At 36.0% G+C, this 11,154-nt stretch overlaps 1 pseudogene; it reads right to left on the reverse strand.

The window, feature by feature from the left end:
- Positions 1-10,797: 10,797 nt before the first annotated feature.
- LOC112585296 lies at positions 10,798-10,897 on the reverse strand (annotated as a pseudogene).
- Between the last annotated feature and the right edge of the window lie 257 nt (positions 10,898-11,154).

Genomic DNA, 11,154 nt, shown 5'->3' on the forward strand with positions numbered 1-11,154 from the left:
AAAATGCTTAAGGTGGAAGGATTTTTTTAAAAATTGCATATCAAAACTTGTGGGATATAGCTAAAGTACTTAGAATAAATTTCTGTTCTTATATTTTATATTAGAAAAGAAAAAAGGTTTAAAAAATGAAATAAGCATTAATAAGTTTTAAAAAGAACATCAGAACAAATATGGAGCAAGTTGAAGTAAGGGCATAATAATTTAAAAGCAGCCATTAATGAAATAAGAAGCAAAAGATAATAAAGAATTATGACAGCCATTATGAAAAAGAGTATGACTTTCCTGAAAAATTAAAAACTGAACTATCGTATGATCCAACAATCCAACTTCTGGGCGTATATCTGAAAGAATTGAAATCATTATCTCAAAGCATATCTACACACACAGGTTCACCGCAGTATTAATCATAATAGCCAAGATAGCTATGTAAACAACTTAAGTGTTTGTCAATGAATGAATGGATAAAAAAGATGTGATATATATATATGAATGCCACTTAGCCTTGAGAAAGAAGTAAATCCTGCCATTTTGTGACAACATAGATGGACCTTGAAGACACTATGCTAAGTGAGATGTCAGAACGACAAACACTATATGAAAACACGTGTGTAATCTTAAAAAAAGGAAATCTGAACTTGTGAAACAGAGTAGAATGGTGGCTACCACTGGCTAAGAGGTGGAGGAGGTGGGGGAATGCTGTTAAAGGGTAGTTGTTGTTGTTTAGTAACTAGGTTGTGTCCGACTCTTTTGTGAGCCCCATGGACTGTAGCCCACCGGGCTCCTCTGTCCGTGGGATTTTCCAAGCAAGAATACTGGAGTGACCTGCCATTTCCTTCTCCAGGGGATCTTCCCAACCCAGGGATCAAACCCAAGTCTCCTGCACTGCAGGCAGGTTCTTTACCTCTGAACCACCAAGGAAGCCCTGTTGAAGGGTAAAACTTTATAATTAGTAGATAAATACATTCTGAAGAGCTTATAAATCACATAGTGATTATAGTCATCCGCATTATATTCTAAACTTCAAAGTTGCTAAAGAGACTAAATCTTAACTGTTCTCAACACATAAATGAAGTGATAAATACGTGACATGATAAAGGTACCAGCTGACACTACTGTAGCGGCTATATTGCAACATATAAATGTGTTAAAGCAACACATTGTATATCTTAAACTCAATAGTGTTATGCAGCAATTATATCTCAATTAAAAAATAATATAATGAAGATCAGCAAAGTCAAAAGATATCTCGGACAATAAAAATACAATTCACAAATTTATAACAAGATAGAGAGAGAATAGCACAATCACCGCTACCACCACCAATAACAAAATAAAATGTATTAAAAAGATACTTAGTATTTAATACATTTTATTTTGTTATTAACTAGAGATATGACAGATATTAAAATAATTATAGGTGAGTATTATTAAAAAAAAAAACTTCATGCTACTAAGCGAAAAAGCATAAAGGAAAGACACCAATTCTAAGAAAAACATATTTAGATTACTGTCATTTATTGAAGTATCATTGGTGACCTTAAGAAGATCAGCTTTAGAGGAGTGATAAGGTCAGATGCCTTGGCTAAAATGGAATTAAGAGAGGCTTGTAGGAGAGAAAATGAGGAAAATAAAGATACCTCTCAAAACATTTGTCTGTAAAGGACAAAAATGTTTGAAGTAAAGGAGGTTGAAAACTGAGAGTCTAGGACAGTGGTTCTCAGTGGAGAGCAATTTTGCCCCCCAACCAGGGAGCATTTGACAATATCTAGAAACATATTATGTGGTTACAACTAAGGCTGTGAATGGCAAGAGGCAAGTATATATAGGAATTTTGCACCCTCTCCCCACCCTCCTACCAATGGAGGAGGCATGGAGGCTACGAGAGGGGCATTATTATTGCAGGAGTACAGAACTCCCTCTTAATTTGTTTGGAGAACAAAACAAGAAACTGTTAGTGAGTTTACGAGAGGCAGATTTTAGAATTGGTCAAGGAAGAATATGCAATCAACTAATGGTTTTCAAAAAGAAAATAGGCTGGTTTTGGTTGTGAGGTTCCCATCAACAGAAGCATTCAGACAAAAGTGGGTGACATATTTTTTAAAATATATTTGCACTCAATACGATCTGGGCTAGATGAATGCCCAGAATTACTTCTCAAATTTAGGACCCTGATTTGTTCAGACCTGAGACAAAGGCACCATCTAGACTATGGTTCCCATAACATTTCATCAAACAACCTGCTGGCTATCATCTCCCCTGGCTCCTCACTGCCAAGCTGCTAGTCCCTTAAGTCCCAAACATTGCCACATTTCCTTAGAAGAGCTCCACTATTGCCTTTGAGCATGTTTTCATTTCCAAGGCAATTCACAGAGATAGCTATTATATTTTTAATATACCTAGTATCTCACATTTACTTCTAAACAAATATGCTTTCTTCAAATTAAATATCAACCCTTGATGGTATAAGAAATTGTTTAAATAGCCAGCTTCTAAGTAATTTAAAATCATAGCAGAAACTTCATTTCCTTAGCCATGGGGTATGTGCTACTAAAGGCACAGATATATTAAATGTCCCAATCAACTCAAAGTGGACTCTGCATCCTGATGTGCCAGAAGTATTTATTAAGAGCATCTCAGCCTCATCTCTTGATTCTCTACAGCAGCTCAGAGATCACACCAAAAAAGATGGATATATCTCAACATTCTCCTTATCCCAATCACCAGTAAGAAGATTGAATAAGTAATCAAAAACATCCCAACAAAGAAAAGTCCAGAACTTAATGGCTTCACTGGTTAATTCTACTAAACATTTAAAGAAGAACTAGTACCAATTATCCCCAAACTCCTCCAAAAATATAGAAGAGAAGGAAACACTTCCAAATTCATTTAATAAAGCAAGTTTTACTCTGATATCAAAGCCAAAGACACTATAATAAAAGAGAATTATAGGCTAGCATCCCTAATGAACACTGATATAAAAATTTTCAACAAAATATTAGTAAACTGAATACAGTGGTATGTTAAAAGGATCATACACCATGACCATGTGGGGTTTATTCCTGGGATACAAAGATAGTTCAACATATACAAATAAATAAATGTAACACATTACATTAATAGAATAAAAGACAAAATCATAAACATCTCAATAGATGCAGAAAAAATATTTTAAAAAATTCAATATTCTCTTATGAGAAAAACTTACATTTGGTAGAGAAGGAATACATCTCAACACAATAAGGGCCATATACAACAAGCCCACAGCTGACATCATACTCAACCATGAAAAGCTGAGTGTCTTTAATATACAATAAAATATTTCATCTAAGATCAGGGAAGAGATAAGTATGTCCACTTTTACCACTTTTATTCAGCATAATACTAAAAGTCTTAGCGAGAGCAATTAGGCAAGAAAAGAAATAAAAGTCATTCAAACCAGAAAGGAAGAAGTAAAATTATTTTGGTTTGATAACAGACTATTACACCTATAAAAGCCTAAAGACTACACCAAAAAAAATCCCTGTTAGAACTAATAAACAAATTCAGTACAGCTGTATAGCACAAAATCAATGCACAAAAATCAGTTGCTTTTCCATACACTAACAACTAACCATCAGAAAGAGAAATTGAGAAAACAATCCCATGGATGATAGCATTAAAAATAGTAAAGTACTTAGGAATAAATTTAACCAAGGATGTGAAAGATCTATACAGTGAAAACTGTAAGGCACTGATGAAAAAATTAACAAAGGGACAAATAAACAGAAAGCCAGCCTGTGCTCATGGATTAGAAGAATTAATATCATTAAAATGTCCATACTACCCAGAGCTATGTACAAATTCAACAGAATCCCTCTCAAAATTTCAACGGCGTTTTTTACAACATAGAAAAAAAATCTTAAAATTTGTATAGAATCATAAGACCCTGATGCTGGGAAAGACTGAGGGCAGAAGAAGGGGTCAACAGAGGATGAGATGGTTGGATGGCATCACTGACTCAATGGACATGAGTTTGAGCACGATATCGAAGGACAGGGAATCCTGACACACTGCAGTCCACGGCATAGCAAAGAGTTGGGCACAACTGAGCTACTGGACAACAACAGCAACAATAAAAGGCCTCAAACAGCCAAAAAATCTTGGGAAAGAGGAACAAATTTGCAGGCATTACACTTTTTTATTTTAAACTATATTGCAAATCTTTGCTAAGCGAAATAGTATGCTATTGGCATTGAGAAATATAGATCAACAAGACAGAATAGAGAGCCCAGAAATAAACTCATGAATATGCAGTCCATTAATATTTAACAAAGAAACCAACAATATACAATGGGGGAAAAGTAGTCTCTTTAATAAATAATGTTGAGAAAACCAGATATCCATATGCAAAAGAATGAAATTGGATCCCTATCTTCATTCACAAAAATAATTCAAAATGAATTAAAGACTTGAATGTAAGACCTGAAACTATAAAATTCCTAGAAGAAAACATGGGGGTGGGGAATCTCCTTGATATTGATCTTGGAAATTATTTTTTATATTTAACACCAAAAGGAAGAACAAACAAGTGGGACTGCATAAAATTAAAAAGATTCTCCACAGCAAAGGAAACCACTGACAAAATGAAAAAGCAGCCTATGAAATTGGAGAAAACATTTGCAAACCACATATTTAATAGGGAGTTAATATCAAGATATACAGGAACTCATACAAGTAAATACCAAAAAAAAAAAAAAACAAAAAAGCCAATTAAAAATGGAAAATCACCTGAATAGACATTGTTTCAAGGAAGACATACATGAAAATGTTCTCATCACTAATCAGGGAAGTGCAAAAAAATGAACTCTCACCTCACATCTATTAGGATGTCTATTATCAAAAAGAAGAGATTACAGATGCTAACAGAGGTGTGGAGAATAGTGAACCCTTGTATACTACTGGAGGCACGTAAATTGGTGCAGTCACTATGGAAAGTAGTATGGAGGTTCCACAAGACATTAAAAACAGAACTACACCGTGACCCAGCAACCCCACTTTCAAATATATATCTAAAGGAAGCAAAATCAGTATCTTGAAGACATATATATATTCCCATGTTCATTATAGCATTATGCACAACAGCCAAGGTAAGGAAGGAAACTAAGTGTTCATCAAAGGAGAAATATACAAAGACAATGGGATAATATTCACTCATGTACATGTGTACGCACGCGCATGCACACACACACACACACACACACACACACAGGAATATTATTGAGCTTCTAAAAAGAAGAAAATCCTGCCAGTTGTGAAACATGGAAAAACCTGGAGGGCATTATGCAGAATAAAATAAGGCAGACAGAGAAAAGCAAACACTTCATAGCATCACTTATATATGGAATCGTAAAAAAAAAAGTGAACTAATAGAAACAGGGTAGAGTGGTGGTGGTCAGGGGTTGGGGAGGTGGAGGAAATAGGGAAAGGCTGGTAAAAGGGCAGAAACTTCCACTTCTAAGGCAAATAACTTTTGAGGATCTAATGTATAACATGGTTATTACAGTAGATAATACTGTACTGTATAAGTAAAATTTGCTAAGAGGATAGAACTTGTATTCTAACCCTTCCAAAAGACGTAAATATGTGAAGTGTTAATTAACTGATAGTGAAAATCCTTTCACAATGTATTTGCATATCAATCACATTGTACACTTTAAATAAATAATAATTTTGTGTCATTTTACCTCAAAAAAAAAACTAGAAAAAAAATAATGATCGTGCATTATAGGATTTAGAAATAGAAGCAAATATGTGACCAAAAAAACAGTACAAATGACTGAGTGAAAAGTAAAAGTATTTAGAAACCTTAATCTATTGATATAAAGTGTCATTATTTTAAGGGACACTATGAAAAGGTAAAGACATATATTGTGTGTTTGTTAGTTGCTCAGTCATGTCTGATTCTTTGTGACTCCATGGACTGTAGCCCCCCAGGCTCCTCTGTCCATGGGATTCTCCAGGCAAGAATACTGGAGTGGGTTGCCATTACCTTCTCCAAGGGATCTTTCCAACCCAGGGATTGAACCTGGGTCTCCTGCATTGCAGGTGGATGCTTTACCATCTGAGCCACTAGGGATGCCTGATGTATATATAAGATATATGTTATAAATCATAAAACAATCACAAAAAAAACATAAAGAGGTTTTTTTTTACCCAAGTAGTAAAAAAATGGAGGTAACATGGAATCTTAAAAAGATTTTAATTTCATGTTATAACAGCAGAAATGAGCACATTCAATAGAGACTATATGATCCAAAAGCCTAAAATATTTACCATCTGGTCCTTTACAGAAATAATTTATTGTCCCTTGGTCTATATACTCCAATTTACTCTCAAATTGGTCTTCAGAAAAATAGCTAAATGTGATATCCAAGAAAAACACCTCAAATATAAAGACATGGATAAGTTAAAAGTGAAAGATAGAAACAGCGGTATCATATACACATGAATTGTAAGCAAGCTGGAATGGCTAAGATAATATCAGATGGAGCAGACTTCATAACAAGCATTACAGCCAGAGATAAAAAGAAAGGATAAAGTGGTTAATTCATTTTAAAAAATAGCAGTTTTAAATGTGTTTGCATTAATAACAGATTCAAAATGTATGAAGCAAAAACAACTGAAATGAGAAACAGACAAATCCGCAATTATGGTAAGAGGTTTCCACACTCTTCAGTCAGTAATGGATAGACAAGATAGACAGAAAATTAGTGAGTATAAAGAGGACTTGAACAGCACTATCAACAAACTTGACATAATTGATATTAATGAATATTTCATCCCCAAACAGCAGAACACACATTCAAGTTGGCAGAACGTGCACCAATATTAGTTCCAGTCAGCATGTTATCAGCAGCAGATACTTGTAGTTCCAAAGGGTCCTAGGGGTTTACAGACCCCAAGACTGTGGTTTCCTTTTCACTTCCTGGAATTCTGTATCAATACAACACCGGACAACTGGAAGCCTCATTGGTGGTCTGCTGTGTCAACAATCACTTCTCTAAAAGTGAGTCTTCCCATTGGGACGACTCCCCCTTGAATTTTATGCCAGTTCACAGCACAAGCATGTAAAACATCAGTACTGATTATACATTTAGCTGTAGGAGCAATAAAAATGATGCACTACAGTGGTCCAAACAGCCCCACCCAAGTGGTTATGGCACCTGCTGTCATAACGGAAACAAGACAGCCTCTGTCTCTTCCCCATCTCCCGCACCAGAGAGTGTGAAGCCATGCTACGGTCAGGTACCTCCTTGGTGCCTCCTTGGTTGCCTATGTGACCAACTACAGAGACTGCTCAGTTTGGGAATTAATAAGCCATTCAGTCTGACACAGGTCTTCCCAGGTGGTGCTAGTGGTAAAGAATCCACCTCCCAATGCAGGAGATATGAGACACAGTTTGATAACTTGGTCAGTAAGATCCCCTGGAGTAGGAAATGGCAACCCACTCCAGTATTCTTGCCTGGAGAATCCCATGGGCAAAGGAACCTTGCGGACTACAGTCCACAGGGTCGCAAAGAGTCGGACATGACGGAAGTGACTTAGCTTGTACATGCATAGTTTGGCACACTCATGAGTAGTGTTCAGGGCTGCTCACTGACCACAGTAGACTGCCTGTCCTAACATATACTAATAAAGAGGGAAGGTATTGATATAAGGACAGATGGGCAAATAGGCCAATGGAACAAAAGAATGAACTCAGAGAAGACCATGTATAGGTGGAGAATTTAATATATGATAAATATAGAAATGGGCTTCTCTGGTGGCTCAGTCAGTAAAGAATCTGCTTGCAGTGCAGGAGACCTGGGTTTCATCCCTCTAGTGGGAAGATTCCCCTGGAGGAGGGCATGGCAATCCACTCCAGTACTCTTGCCTGGAAAAGCCCCATGGACCGAGGAGCCTGGCAGGCTACAGTCCATGGGGTCGCAAAGAGTCGGACATGACTGAGCCACTAAGCACACAAATACAGAAATACAGCAGCACAAATCAAATCTGGTGCATAATGTTAGGGAGAAAGTAAAATTGTATCCCTTAATAACATCACATATAAAAATAGAATCCAGATAGAGTAATGAAAGATAAAACAAAAAATCAACAGAAGAAAGTGTCAGAATATACATTTGTGAAGAGAGGGGGGAAGAATTCTTTTTAACATATTTTAAAAGCAGAAATCCTCAGTCATAAATGCGTTTTGACGTATAACTACACCAAAACTAACTGGTTTTGTTTAATGGAAAAGAGCATGGATAGAATTAACAAAGAAATAACAGATTGTAAGAAAACATTTGCAATATCTAAAACTGACAATATATCAATATACAAGAAATTCCTTTAAGTCCACAAGATACAGATAACCCAAGAAAAAAAATGGGCAAAAATATGAATAGGCAATTAAAATAGAACAGACCACAGGAAGAAGCCATTCAAGAGACATTCACATTCTGTGCTAATCACAGACTCAAAGGTAAGCAATCATGAAATATCATCATATCCCTGGTTAAAATGTAAAACTGGGCAATCCCAACTACTTGTAGAATGTAGGGAGGTAGGAACCCACTCCTTTGGGAAAAATAATTAATGAAGCTTCTTGAGAGCTATCTGTGGGCATTCAGTAATATCAAGTTTGCACACACTTTATGACCCAGCCATTATGCTCCCAGGAATGTAGCCTAACGAATTCTTGCATAAACCCATAAGCAACATATATAAACATGCCCACCATGAACTTCTTACTGTGATAGAGATTCAGAGCAATCTGTCCATCACTGACTGGGAGAGTGGATAGATCAGGTCTGGTGAATACACACGGAGTTTTATGAAACTTTAGAAAGAATGGACAGGATGCTCACAGAGCCCTATGTTAGCATTTCACTGTTAAAGAAGTAAAATGAGATCTATAATTTACAATGATTTACATAAATTTTAAAAAGCAGGCACACAAGACAAAACCTAACTTGTAGGACTACATATAATCAAATGATACTAATACATAGGAAATAAATTCATATGTTTGCCAATGGTGAATGAAAAAAATGAAAGTTGATAATGGGGACAAATAAGGAAAGTAAAAGAAAGAGGAAGGAAGAAAAGAAGGAAGGTGGGAGGGGGGTGAAAGGAAAGAAGGGAGGGAGGAAGAAAGAAAAAAAGAAAAGTAAGGAGGAAGGAAGAAAAGTCAAAGAAAGAAAATTGTTTTTTCTTTTGAGATAGTTTTAGAGCAATGGAGTCAAGTAGAGGTAACCACATAAGGAAAAGCACACAACCAGGGAAGCATAAGTCTGCAGAAACAAAGGCAAATGACCCAATTTGGATGGAACATCAGAGCATTTCAAGAGGAACAGGAGATAAGCCTGAAAGGGTAAGTTGGTAGGCTGAAGTTGGTCTGTTTTTATCTGTCTTTAAAAAATAAGATATACACTTTACTAATATATAATATTATATATGGATTGACCCTAGAACTCAGGCTCACAATTGAAGACATTTGGGATCCACATGAGAACAAATTTTTAAAAAAGAGCCAAATTCTGTCCTTCCTCCTAAAATCGATCCTCATTCTCTTCTGCCTCAGTGCAGCTCACTTCCACGGCACTTCCTGCGGTTCTGTGATGTCATTTCCTTTTGTAGCTATTAGTTCCCTGCCGCGCTTGTGGTTCACTCAACCCAGGCCTGTCTGGTAACAGATGTGATTTCCAGCTGTGTCTATGTACCAACCACAGTGGGTTCATTAATAACAATTATTAAGTACTTTATGATACAAATTGAGCCTGTAGCAATGAAGAAAACATCCAGCCACTTGTTTTATGGCCTCTAGACAGAGCGAACTATAAATTCCCATTATCTCAACATTATCAGCACTGGCAAATGGATCTAAGCATGAGTCATAAATAAAACTACCAAACAGCTCAATCATTCTGAAAAGAACAGAGCATAAATTAACACTTGACGACATAATGTTATATACGAACTTAAATAGTAGCTCAAGCCTTCCTGTCGGCTAATTATGCAAATTATTATTTTTAAGACTTATATTGGTAGTCGCATGACTGGCTCACAATTAGAGTTCACTAAATATGCAGTCTGTACACTGCCCTCCCTTGACCTGAGAGCTTCCACTAATTACATATGAAGAACAGCAAAAATGAAGAGAGAAAAATTTCAACCGAGAGAATGTCTCTTAGGACTACAGGGAGTAGAAAAAAAAATCCCATTTTCTCCAAATACTACTTTGCATAGGAAAAATCATTTAATTGGGAAAGATTGATAGAAGAGGAGCCACAAAAATTGAATGCAATATTGGTTCCTGGGTGGTAGCCCATATGGATTTTCAGTCAATTATAAAAATATTTATTAAGTTATCGCTCTGTTGGGTTATCGCTCAGTTATCCAAGCTGTCTTAAGTGATGAAGATGGAACAGAAAGATAATAAACACATGAAAGTGATTTTTGAAAGGAAGATAGCCAAAAAACTTGGTAGGAACCAGAGACATGCAAATGAAAACACGAGATAGTATTTTTCATATTTTAAGTTCATTGCCCGTACTGGGGAGGAAGCAGTGAAATGGGAAATCTAATCATTGGCTAAAAGGCATCTAAAGGGTTCAAACTTGGCAGGTCACTTGGTAATATCTGCCCTAAAAATGTCCATTACTTTTTTTACATTAAGAGATAACTGACATACAACTTTACATTATTTTCAGGTACATGACATGGTGATTTGATGTTTGCATAAACTGGGAAACGATGACCATCTAGTTAACATACAAAAATATGGAACATTTCACACATGTACATGTTATCTTGCACAAGGGCCAGGCTGATTTCTGTATTGTTTCAGTGTGATAGATGTGCAGCCAAAGTGGGCCTTAGTGTCCATAACTTCTGACCACTACATGTTCAAGTTCTGAAAAATTTACCATGTACCAATTTCATGCCATTTATCAAAGAAAAAAATAGTAAATAAAAAGATTCATTAAGGGAGTGGGAGAATAGCTCAAGTCTGCAAGGAAATGGTTAAATAACTCATGGTTCACCCATAGGATGAACTACTGCTGTGTCTTCAAAAATTATTTTGTGAAGATTGTTTAATATGAAAGTGTTCACAGAGCTCTTTAAATAGAT

Source organism: Bubalus bubalis, chromosome 5 (genome assembly GCF_019923935.1).
Source record: "Bubalus bubalis isolate 160015118507 breed Murrah chromosome 5, NDDB_SH_1, whole genome shotgun sequence".
Classification (NCBI taxonomy): domain Eukaryota; kingdom Metazoa; phylum Chordata; class Mammalia; order Artiodactyla; family Bovidae; genus Bubalus; species Bubalus bubalis.